The following is a 13,684-nucleotide window of genomic DNA, read 5'->3' as shown; positions in this document are numbered from 1 at the left end:
GGTAGTCAGGCGGTTTTGCAGGCGGTTTGTTGACCAAAACCGCTGGTTTTGTCTGTTTTTTCAATTCTATTTTATTTTTTTTAATTCTGATTTTGAATTCAAATTGATCAATTCCCCCCCTCCCCCATTTTTATCTATAAATACCCCCTTCTATCCTCACTTACATTCACCCCATTCTTGTGTTAACAAGAGTTTCTCTCTTCAATCTCTCAATTCTCTCTCTTTGTCTCCCATTTCTCATTTGTGCTATTGTGCTTACATTTGAATTATTCAAGTGCTACTCTTATATTATGCATTGTTATACTTGTTCCGTAGTTCTATAAGTTGTCTTTCTCAATTGCTAAAACAATATATATATATATATATATATATATATAATTCCATATTTGTACTATATAATTTGTTACTATCAAGATGTCTTCATCCCAAGAAGGTCGTGTTGATAAGGGAAAGGGAAAGTCCAAGAGGCCAAGTCGAAAATCCGTTATTGATGAGATTTCTCAAAGGAATATGGATATGTGGCAGGTTAATAATTATTATCTACTAATATTATTAATTATGAATTACATTACATTATTGTTCATAATTCTATTTGATATTTACACCACAAATATTATTTTATAGAATCGAGAAGAGCAAGATAAGGCCAATGATATTGCTCTTTCTCGCTCTCAATCCCAAGGTGGACGTGGATATGGTGGTGGCGATGCTTATGTTGGTAGAGATAGTGGTGCTCCCGGTCCTGGTGCCTATTCTCAACAAATTCCAACCCCGGTGAATCTTGATGACGACAATGATGATAACGAGGAGGAGGAGGAGGAGGAGGAGGAGGAGGCGGAAGAGGAACAACAACAAGAAATGCCACCCCCACCACCACCAAGGAGTCGTCGTGGTCGTGGTCGTGGACACCCTCCTCAACAACCTCCTAAACCAATTGAAAGGTCTTTAACCTCAAACATCATGGTGAAACATTTCAAAAAGGTACGAGATAGTACCGATCCGGACATTTATAATGTGTATTGCAACTATTGCAAAAATGCATACACATTGCGAAAGGGTGGAGGATATGGTACATTTACCCGTCACATGGGGAAAGCGCATCCGGTCGAGTTTGGTATCACTCCAACCCAAACTCAACTCAACTTTCAACATGGAGTCGGGACCGGGAGTGGGACGGGTTCAACCCAAACATCAGGTATGTGTAGCACTACTCTTTTAAAATATGATCACAAAAATGCTCTTAATGAGATGTCTAGATTTGCTGTGATGAAACATTTTCCGTTCAATGCATTTGATAACGATGCGTTTGAGTCGAGTATGCGACAAGTTTATAATGTTGTTGCAAGAAAATTGCATCGAACTTCTATGACTCGAGCTGTGGTTAGACAATGCTTGAAAAAGAAGGCACAATTAGGTACGTTTATTGTTAACTTGGGTCATAAAGTTTCGATTTGCTCTGATGTGTGGACTAATTGTTTTTGTAAAAATTCATATATGGGCATCACTGTGTATTTCGTTGATCACAGTTGGACTTTGAACAAACGTTTGATTGCATAAGGGAATTTCCCGCACCACACACTCCACAAGCAATTGCTCAATTGATCATTCAAGTTTTGAATGAATTTCAATTGATCAATAAAATTTTTTCTGTTGGTTTTGATAATGCAAGCGCTAACACTGCTAGTATAGATGAACTCATCACTGCATGTTCTCCTGTTATTGATGGCAAATATTTTCATGTGCGATGTACTGCTCATATTTTGAATTTGTGTGTTCAAGATGCGATCGATTTGTGGCAAAAGTATGTTGATCATATTAGAACTGTTGTTAAGTTGATTCATAACAAAGCTCCTATTGGTAGAGCTTGGAAGAAATATTGTCATAGCAAGCAGTGCAGGTACACCAATTTTCGTTTGGATGTTTCAACTCGTTGGAACTCGACGTACGATATCTTGGAGTCGACCTTGAACCACATTGAATATTTATGTGATATTTTTTATAATTTGCCCGCATGTTCCTTCTGATTTGCTTTTGATATCCTCTTGTTGGGACCACACCATGGATTTGTTTCGATTATTCCAAGCTTTAAAAAATGCCACTGTTGAGTTATCCGGTGTTTATTATCCTACTTCTGTGCGCGTTTTGGAGCATTGCATGTATGTGGAAATTGGTTTTAAGACATGTGTGAAAAATACTCAATTCATAGAGTTAAAGGCTATTTTATTTATATGGTTGAAAAATGGTTGAAATATTTTGCGCGTATTCCAAATGTGTTTTTGATTGCAAAATGCTTGGATCCAAAGTGGAAGTTGCATGGTGTTCATAAAATTTTAGACATGTACTATGGTTGTTTACACGATTTGGATTTTTCTCAACTTCGCGAAATAGGCTTGACAAGAGGAGAAGGCTTCGAACTATGTCTTCCGAATGTTGATGAAATCAAACTAAGGTTAGATAGTGCACTTCGTGCTCTCTACCCGGAATATGAAATGCGGTATAACACCACTCACTAGGTACGTGCTCCTCCTAGTCCTTCTACATTTGATTTTGGTGGCGGGAACTATAGCAATGTCATGATTGATTCAGACGTAGTATCACAATTGCAAGATCTATACGGTGCTACAACTAATAGGACTAGAGCTACTAGTGAGTTAGATATATATTTGGAATCACGCTCTATTTTTCAAGATGCAGGTCCTCCTACTCAACAAATTAACGTCCTTGATTGGTGGGGAACACATGACAAAGAGTTTCCGATACTCTTGATAATGGCTAAGGAGACTTTCGTCGTTCCCGCTTCCACCGTCGCCGTTGAGAAAGCTTTTAGTGTCGGCGGTTGTGTCCTAGACGACAAAAGGAGCAATCTCTCCGCCAAAAACATGAAAGCCACTATGTTACTTGATGATTGGGCTAAGGCAGACATGAGAGCACAATAGCCGAATTTCGACTTCCGTGTAGAGAGTGATGGTGAAGACTTTTCCACCGATGACGAGGTCGGAAGCGAGGGCGCTCAACAATATCAATGACGGTGGGGCGGTGAATGGCGAGCACAACCGACCAAAAAGGTAAGCAAGGTAAGAGAACTACGTGGGCTTTGATTCCTCAATAAAATTGTGGATACGTAGGCAACTCAACTTAAATTTGAAAAGTTTAACTTTAAAAGTTTAAGTTGAACTCAAGCCCTTTTCAATTTTTTCATTTTTCCCCACATTTCATGTTTTTTATTTATGTTCCGACGACACTTGTAAATTATATTACATTGTTCTATATGTAGTGTAAACTGCAATGTATCGTTGTCCGTTACAACTCAAATTCAATAAAATTGATATGATTTTTACCTTATTCGTCTTATTTCAATTTAAATTATCCATTGTTTTGTTCCAATTTATTGTATAAGTCCAAAATTCCAAATTACATAGCAAAAAAAAACCGCCAAAACCGCCAAACCAAACCTGAACTGCGAGGAACCGTCCGAAAACCGGCGGTTCGGAACCGGAACCGCCGATTTTCGAATCAAAACCAGAACCGTGAAATAGCCTCACGGTTCGGTTCCGGTTCCACATTTCTCGAAATCGGAACCGGCGGTTCTGAACCGGAATCGCCGGTTTACAAACCGTGGGCATGTCTAATTATACTCCCTACATCCTATAACAAGTGAATAATGGAACTTTGGGAACTTTTGTTAAGAGCGTCCACAACTCACGCCTCTCATCATGCCACAACTCTCTCACCACGTCATTATTCTCCTCTTTCTCGGAACACAACTCCCACATCTCCCCACACGCCTCCCTATGCTATAAGCATTAATTTACACGATTCATTCCAAATAATAATAATAATTATTATCATTATTACTATTATTTTTTATATTCATTATTATTATTATTAATAAAATTCAATCACTAAATATAGAAAAGAATTAAATATTTCAATCACTAATTATGGAAATGAATTAGTTATGGAATTAATTATTTCCAATCAGGAAAAAAGGTTGTTGTGCGTCTCTATGCGCCACAACGTGCGTCGCTAGCACCTCTCCACCCGTGAAACCATTCTCGTCGGCCACCCGTCCCCGTCCACGCACAACCCATTTGTGGGTTGTGAATAAGGGAGGCACGAGTTTTAATACGAAATTGGTCAAGTAAGAGAGAGATAGAAAATAAAGTGATTGAAGTATAGTTAGCGGAGAATGAGGCGCACCTAATTAGAAAGAAAATTTTCCTAAAAAAAAGGGAACTTTTTTTTAATCCGCAAACTTTGCCCTGCATTCCTTAGACTTCCATCTTAGCTTTGTCTTTGCCTTTGTTCATGTCTTGTCCTACACATTGACTCTCCATTTGTACACCATGATGTGTCATTCAAAGCAATAAATTAATTACATTCGAAGGGAACACAATACGTAAATTCTTAAAATCATAATCAATTGCAAGATTTTACCTCTTCAACGTGTGTTGTTTGTTGTCCAATGTCCATGCCTTGTCTTACACATCCAGTTCCACCAATATCTGCTTGCGCTTGTCCACCAACAAAGTTCTGTTTACACAAGATACACAGGAAAAAATTGAACCAATTCCAACCAATTCCAAAAAAGATAAATTTGAACTAGTAACTAATCCCAACACGAGTAACAGTGGACTTGCCTTACGTTTCACTATTTTTCTAGGTTTCGGCCGAGGGATATCTGGCTCTTCAATTTGTTCGATGACAACACCTTTGGACTTCACTTTGTAGAGCTCATCGAGCAATGTTTCTTGGTCTCGCTTAGCATTCACGTACGCTTTAGTCTTTGTCAGCTTGATACAATACACATGAACTTCTCTTAACACACTAGGGAGCAACGAAATGAAACCCTCAAAGTGTACTTCGTCAACAAGGGGCCTTAGCGGATGCCCGACTTGCCGCCCTTCGCACTTGAAGCTGTTCTCCGAAAGAGCATAGTAGAACTCACAAACATACTTTAAACCGCAACCAAGAGCTACCATTATCGATGACAGTTCGTTTAGCTTAAACCGCTTCATATTGCACGAATCAATGAAATATAACCTCCCCACCCAAGTACTCTTCTTTGTGAAATACCCCACCATAATGCATTCCTATGGTGAAAAGGTCGAGTTGGCCCTCTGTTACGAAACAACACGCAAGGGTTAAAAATGAAATATTTTCCTTATTGGGTTGTCCCATTAAAAATGAAACATTTCTTAAAATGGAAATACCACCATCTCTACTTTTTTCCTCTCTCTTCATGATCTCACAAAACAACACTACATAAAATTCCACGCCGAAAAGCAAACGCTTCATATTTAATGGGACGGAAGGAGTGTATAACGTTTTTAAAAATTTTGTGTAACACTTGATGATAATCTAATGAACAAAAATTCAATAAAACTTCATTCTGAAATTCATATAAAATATAAATAACACTCCGAGTGAAAATCCAAATTAATAGCTATCCAATTTCAAAACAGATAAACCAAATTATAATTCACAAATCACCTATCATAAGTTCTTCAGAAGCAATTCTAAATTGAACATATAAAACAAAGCATCGAGTGTTAATTCACTATCCCTAAATAATTGGTCATCTAATAACTGAAAAATTAGCACATATTTTTAAATCGGCAAATTCTAATTATATTTAAATTCAATTAGGATGGTAAATAAATGCAAAACATTTTACTATTAATTATAAATTATAATCATGATATAATAAAAATTTTTAAAACTTGAAGTTGGACACAACAAAATCGGACTCGGGCTCACCATATTCGCGATACGGGTCGAAAACTTCAACATTGGCCAGCCGAACTACCCAATCGTCGTCGTCATCGTCAAGAATGATGAAGTCTGAAACTTTTCCTTTTCCTTCGAACCGACTCCCACTCCCACTATTCCGATACATTTTGGTGATATTATTGTTGAAGACTAGATTAGATAAGGCCAGGTGAATTTGGTTTTGAAGCTTGTTTCCGCTGGGTTTGAAGTGAATCGTGTGAAAGAAGGGCAAATTGAAAAGTTTTTTAAGTGTTCAACCCAAACATTTCTCCTTCACATACATTATGCAAAAGAGTAAATTACATAAGCATAAGCAGTACCTTGATATTTCACTTTTGCACAAAAATGATACCTGATTTTTATTTTATGTCGTTTTTTGTATCTCTTGGCAAAAATAATTTTAGGTACCAAACATGTGATTTTTGAACCATGGTTTTTGAAAATTTAAATTAAATGGCACTCCCTCTATCCCACTGTAGTACATTTTGTATTGAGCACTCATTTTGAAAAAATAATACTAATAAATAGTTAAAGTAGAGAGAGAGTAAAGTAAGAAAGTAGTACATTATTATGTCTAGTACTTTACTCTCTCTCCACTTTAACTATTTGTCATTTTTTTCAAAACGAATGCTCAAAACGAAACGCTTCTACTACAGTGGGACGAATGGAGTACCAAATATGTGATCTTTTTTCTTCCTTCCGTCTTTCTTTTTTCTTCTAAAGTTTCTATTTCTTCTTCTTTATCTTCCTTTCTTCTTTCTTCTTTCTTCTTTCTTTTTTCTACTTTAGTTTCAATTTCTTCTTCGTTCTATTTTCTTTTTTTCTTTTTTTTACTGTGATATAATGAGCTCGAAATAATTGGGTATGTTTTCTGAAACTAATGATCGTATGAAGACAAAACCTTTTAATTTATCTTTATTTCTCCCATTATTAAGATTTTTTTGGAAAAAAAAATAAATGTCATGAAGAAGAATGATACGCATAGCATGTTATTCTATAAATAAATGTTTGAATAATGAGATTGAATATCAAACAAGTTTTTCGTATAAAATCATGATCCACTATTATATCTACTAATGTTTAACTAATAATTATTTTATTAAAAATGAAATTGTGATACATAGAATCATACTTTACTTTTATTTTAAAAAATTAAAATTTTTGCCTACAGACTGGGTACACAAATTATATAAAGAAGAAATGAATTAGGGAAGAGAGATAAATGAATTAGGGAAGAAGAAGAGAAGAAAAAAAGACAAGATTTTTATAATATCATTTAGATCCTTTTATAATGTACTATGTTAAAAATATCCTCTTCGGCAAAAATGAGAAAATGTGATTTTTGGAGGGCCTTTAGCTGCGAAAATATCACTAAAGTACCAAAAATGTGATTTTTAGTTACCAAAAATAATATAAAATAAATATCAGATACCATTTTTTTTTTGCAAAACTGAAAAATCATGTACTATTTATGTAGTTTACTCTATGCAAAAAGATCACTCATATCCTACACATGCATAGAAGGGACGTCTCTGACGCAGAGATGCATCGGCGATAGAATTGTCGAAATTGCCCTTTGAAGGCTTTGAGGGCATTTTCGCCAGAAAAAAAGTCTGAAAATACCTTAAATGATAATAATTCTAGTTGACAGACCTAAAATTATAGTTTTACAAAGTTCGTGGGCCATAAAAATTATTCACTCTATTAAATAGAAGTCGACTAGTTTTAGCGGAACACCCAAATTGACAAAAGTTAACTACTCGCTCAGTCCCACCACAAGTGATCAACTTTTCATTTCGAATTGTCCCACCTCAAGTGATTAATTTTCTTTTTTAACTAAAAACAAAACTTCAACCGTCCTTAATTTATTCACCCTCTCTTACTTTATTATCTTTTTATTTCTCTTACTTTATTCTTCCACTTTAACTCAATATAAATCATTTTCTTAAATCTTGTGTCCAAAAAAAATTGTCACTTGTAATGGGACAGAGAGAGTATTTTTTGAAGAGGTATGAAGTTTTCCCTTCGTTCCGGCTAAGATGTCATATTTCTTAATCGGCACGAGATTTTAGGAGTTGTTGGTTAATGTGTTTAATTAAAATAAAGAGAGTTGAATATTTAATAGTTAAGAGAAAAAATGATTGGGTGTATTAATTGGAGAGAGAAAGTTTTTAAAAATAATAATATGTCATTTTATTTGAGACAAACTAAAAAGGAAAATATGTATAGAAGGAGTATTGGGGTTATTAAAGTAATACTTACTTCCTTTATAAAGAATAGAAGAGCTAGTGATTGGCTGGTGGTCAACAAAATACTTGAAACTGAATATCTAATCCAAATTAATTTAAAATTTAAAATTCGATTCAATTTTTTTAAGATTTTGATTCGAATCGGTTTAAATTTATTAACAAAATTCCTTTTCACTTTAGTTCAAACCAAAAGTTGAATTTAGTTTTAATATAGACTTAAATTTGATATTTGATTTAAACGTTATATATTTTAATATTAAATTTATATCCAAATTTTATACTCTCTTTGGATCTCTTTTTTTAGTTCGTTTTTGAAAATGATGAACTTACTAATTTAGATAATATAAACACTACTAAATTTAGGGAAGAACTACCACAATTTCACATCATATACAATAAAACTTAATTCTTGCCCACTCAAGAGCAACTCTCCATCTCACATCACAATGAACCCACTCTTGAGTCAAAAGATTACTTATTTAAAACTCTGCATTCTTCCTATGAATACTACTTAGAACAAAAGTCATGTTCCTTCTACTTCTAATAAATCACAAGTCACAACACATCAATCTATCTCATGTCTTAAACGATTGTCGTTAAGTCATCAATATTGTATGTCTGGCTATTATATATTTCGAATCAATAAAGTTTTTCAACAAAAATAATAGAAACAATTAGTAACATCAATACATATATCAAAATCAAAATGTCTTTCATATTTGGTTGCAATACGGCTTTAGGTACATTACATGTGGGATAAATTTAGATAGGAAAGCTCAAATCACATCCCTCTATTCTCAAAGCACAACTACGTCATAGTATTTCGTACCAATACCCACAAACTTAGGGATTTTTATACATTACACAACAATTCAAAGTTTAAGCTTTGAGCATTCATATATTTCTCTTCTTTTAGATCACATTTCCTTTTTCTTTATTCTTTTAGTCTTTGACTTTTTCTTGATATAGATTGTCTTTTTCAACATAAATTACTCCCGCCGTCCCACTTTAGGACTTTCAGTTTATCATTTTTGGATGTCTCACTTTCGGAGTCCTGATTGAAATATTTCATAAATAGTATTAGGCCTCACATTCTACAAACTTTTTTCCACTCACATTTTATTACTCCCTCCATCTGACATTAGGAGTCTCATTTATGGGTGGCACGAGTTTTAAGAAATGTTAAGAAAAACGGGTGGAAAAAAAGTTAGTGGAATAAGGGTCTCACTTATATATATTAGTTTTAAATGAAATGTGAGTGGAATAAGTTAGTAGAAGGTGGGACCCTATTACCATTTATGATAAAAGTGAACCGGGACTCCTATTCACGGACGGACTAAAATGAAAAAACGGGACTTCTATTCGCGGACATAGGAAGTATAAAACTAATACTTCCTTCGTCCATGAAAAATAGTCTCATTTTGCCATTTTAAAATGTCCACAAAATATAATCCCATTTCTAAAAATAGAAAGTTTCTCTTTAATACTGTACCTACTTTTTTCCCTCTCTCCCATACTTATTCTACTTTTTCTCTATATCTCTCTTACTTTACCTACTTTTTCTCTATATCTCTCTTACTTTACCTACTTTTTCTCCCTCTCTTATTTTATCAATTTTCATTAAAACTCGCGCCGTCCACAAATATGACAATTGTTTTTGGACGGAAGGAGTATATAAAAGTAGGACTTACATTCCACTATCTTTTTTCACCAACTTTCATTTACATTTCTTAAAACTCGTGTCAAACTCAAATGAGACTCCTAAAGTGAGACAGAGGGAGTAGTAAATGATAACCCAACACCACTTTACATCTGAAGGGTAAAATATGTACCACTTCAATGAATATTTGAACCAGCATCTTACTACCAATAAGCACTTCAAGGACAGTGAAAAAGGCTGAAAAAAGGGACTATAAAAATGATACTCCAGTTCATAACGTGTATACCAGCATGACTGGCAAAGACAAGCTGAATTGTTGGAGCTTAACAGGTCATTGCTTGCTTAATTATAACATAACACCATGAATATGATCATAGGCTACTGAGAGATAAAGACTAAAGGGGTCAATTCCAACAGAGCTACAAATTTTGAAATTTTTGCCCAGAAATTCAAGAATCCCACTAAAACAGAATGCACTCTCGTATCCTCGGAGATTAAAACATGCTTTGTCAAAACAAAATTTAGGACATGCAATGACGATATTATAATATTTCCACAACAGAAAAAACATACTACTATTTGTTACAGAAGGATCCATTACTCACGTAGCTAAGCAAAATCCCAATTTCCAGTATATTATTTGTCCTTGGAACCAAGCACCTGTTGCTTAATCTGTTCAACCGTAGCAAACAACTCATCTCTATTCTCCTGAAAATAGAGATGACCTATTCGGATTGGCACCAGCAAAGGTATATGCAAGATTTATTTATTAAAAAATTTAGGATGCCAACCTTGAAGATAAGGTAGCGAGAGCTGAACCAGATCGTGTAGCCAAGCCCAACAAGTTCCAACACTTTTGGGACCTAAAAATTGATCAAATTTCAGAAATATTTTGGTTAGTAAAGGTTTCGTCAGCATGCATCATAGAAAAGTATGTTAAGGCTGAGTAGGCATTACTTACCAATGGAATAGAATCAACGGCACCAACAAAAGCAGCAGCTAGCCAAAGGGCGACAGCACCACCACCTCAAAACACAAGAATTGAAGATGTGTCCTCATAATCCAACTGCAACAGAAGGGCATATATGAATCATGAGACTCAAATAGTATCACACGATAACTTATTTAGGCCCATAGGAGTTTTCAAGTTTTGGGAAACAAATGCAGACATCTTTAGGGTTAAAATATGAGGGAATTATAGGAAAATTAAAATAAAAGGATGCTCAGGTAACCGCTCAGCACTGACATGATTGTCAATGTTTCATCAAGCATTCATGAGCTTCTCAAAAACTGAAAGTACTCATCATAGCAATCAAGCTCTCATCATCAAGATATTCAGCTTGCAACAACTATACATTAAAGAGACTCAGTGGATAGGTTGTCAAAAGGTTATATTTTATTACTAGCTTCTACATTCACATTAAATATGAAACTCACCACATTAACCTCACAGGATTTTTAACTACCAAGAAATTATTAAAAATTGGAAATCCCATTAAAATCTGGACATTACACACAATTTAGATAGCAACCATTTACTAGCTATAATCCGGGATCAATGAATACTATGTAAAAAGGAAGCACCTTAATATCGAATTCCTCCAAGAACTTCAAAAACTGCAGATTATCAACAAAAGAGCCTTCTTGCGGAGCTTCATTTTGCTGAGTTTCATAATCGTCGATATTTTCACCAACATCAGTTTTTTCCACAGTTATATCACCATCCGGAAGTCCTCCCCGCCAAGGTCTCCTCAAGTGTGGTTGATCTCAGAGATGAACTAGTACGGCATCTCAATCCTATTTTAACAGCCAATTTTCCCCAAAATCAATACAAATTATTTACAGAACTGACAAATGAAATCGTTGCTTACAAACAGAATGTTCATAAACAATTAAGAAAATTTAACTGAAAATACAATAGGCGAAATCCAGACTCTGCTTCTTTCCACTAATCTACACTACGGTGAAATACTCGCATAGGGAAAAGAATTGAGCAACGCTAACCATCGAATTACAGTAAACTGTGAATAATTCAGAATTTAAGAACAGCAATCTAAAATATCGAGTAGCGCCACTCCAAAATCATAACAAAAACAAAAATATTCGAATACACAACGAAATTAAAGAGAGGGGGCTTAATCGTTCTGAAACAGACAGAATTCGCATTTCGATAAGCAGAATCCATGAGGAAAACTGAGAATCGAGTAAACTGACCGCAGTTGAACCTGGTTGGCTTGAGCAGGGAAGGAAATTGAGGTTTGCAGTGAACGGACTGAATTTGATTGGCAGTGAGAAGCTTGGGATGGGGGGAAGCAACAGTCGAGATGCCTCGAGCTGTGCAAAGCTTCAAAGTTGAGTTCATGATTGAATTGGAAGGAGAGAGTTAGGTTTGTTGGTAATATCAAATGAATATTCACTAGAGTTTCAACGTCCACTTGTTTACCTAATTATAGAAATAAATAATATAATATAATTGTTTATTTATTAAAATATAATAAACAAGTCTAAAGCTTCTTACTAAGAAGGTTAAAGTAGGGAAATTCGATGAATCCTCATGAGTTTTCCAGTAGGGGACTTGGCTAGATCTAGTAAGAAGAAAAATGTATTCACAACCTAGATAGGCTTTGACTACCTATTGGTATGGTTGCGATGTTTGTGATAATTCTCTCTTACCTAAGAAGATATTAGTAACACCGGTGTGGTAAAGCATTAAAATGATCTAATACGAAATGTATTCTTTATTGCTATCTACTGAAATAATATATTTCAGAAATTTTAGTATTTTCTAGACTATGAAATTAATATCAATATTGTTTATTTAATCAGACGCCACTTTGACTTATCAATATGGGAGAGTTTGTACGTAACTCAAACATGATATCTTCGGTGGTAGTAATGGAATAACATGAAGGTATTGGAATATTATTTCATAGAATTCGCGTGCCCAGTGTGGTATGATTAAATCCCTAAGAGGTGTTTGAAAAAGGAATTTATTATTCAGAAATCTGGGCAGTTGGAATTTATTTCCACGAATAATAAATAAAGTTTCAAACTAGAAAAACTCTTTGGATAATTAACTTAATTCAAGTCACGTAGCAGACAAAAGAATTAAATTGATGGATTAAGATAATCTTAAACGCGGGAAATATTATAAAATAAAATAGACCCAAGTTATTTGTAATTTGTTGATTTAGATGGGAGTGCAATATTATTTTTTAGTGGAACAAAATAATATTCCATTGATAATATATTAAATCATGAGTCAATTGATTTAATTAGATATTTATCTAATGGGTGAGCCCAACATCTAAATTGCTCCGTGGATCCTCACTCTAGCCCAAACCTAGTCCAAGCTTATAAATGGGGATGTGATGTGGAAACCCTAGCACACAAGACATAACACAATTCTCCTACTCTAAACCCTAGCCGCCACTCACGTGGCTTCTCTCTCTCCCTCACCTCGATTTTCGAGCCTCACCAAAGGGAGAGCTAGGGTTTTGATTCTTGTCTTATCTTTATCATTCTAATCCATAGAATTGAATCGAGGTAGATTGTTTTGTGTAGTGTTCTTCCTAGATCTCATCAAACTATTATTGATTCTTCGATATCCGCCCACACGGATGAATAATCAAGGACATGGGAATAGAGTGAAAGATTCATGGTCGATAAATCAAGGATCTCCGGGTGGTGCAGCTAGCAACGTCAATCCTATGATGGATCAAGAGGTAACAATCGAATCTACGTCAAATTGCATGTTTACGTGTTTATTTGATGTATTAATCTATAGGTCTAAGTTAATTGCATGAAATTGGAATCGAATGCATAATCACCTAAATAGATCCGTAAGGACCTGTTTGTTTTCCGTGTCTTCCGTTGCGGTAGTCCCAACATCTGATCCCTAGGGTACCGTCCTCTCAAAATGTCATTCCTGCCCTTGGCTTTTGGTAGGGGTTTTTAGCTCCATCTTCTATGCGGGAACTCATGTTGGCTCCGGTTGATCTGA

At 35.0% G+C, this 13,684-nt stretch overlaps 1 non-coding gene across 1 annotated transcript; it reads right to left on the bottom strand.

Annotated features, from left to right (window-relative positions):
- Nucleotides 1-10,900: 10,900 nt before the first annotated feature.
- LOC121769594 lies at nt 10,901-10,993 on the bottom strand. Its single transcript, XR_006043623.1, has one exon. It is a non-coding gene; the product is annotated as a small nucleolar RNA snoR128 (small nucleolar RNA).
- Between the last annotated feature and the right edge of the window lie 2,691 nt (nt 10,994-13,684).

This window comes from Salvia splendens, chromosome 15 (genome assembly GCF_004379255.2).
Source record: "Salvia splendens isolate huo1 chromosome 15, SspV2, whole genome shotgun sequence".
NCBI lineage: Eukaryota > Viridiplantae > Streptophyta > Magnoliopsida > Lamiales > Lamiaceae > Salvia > Salvia splendens.
This window is presented reverse-complemented; position numbering and strand designations above follow the sequence as displayed.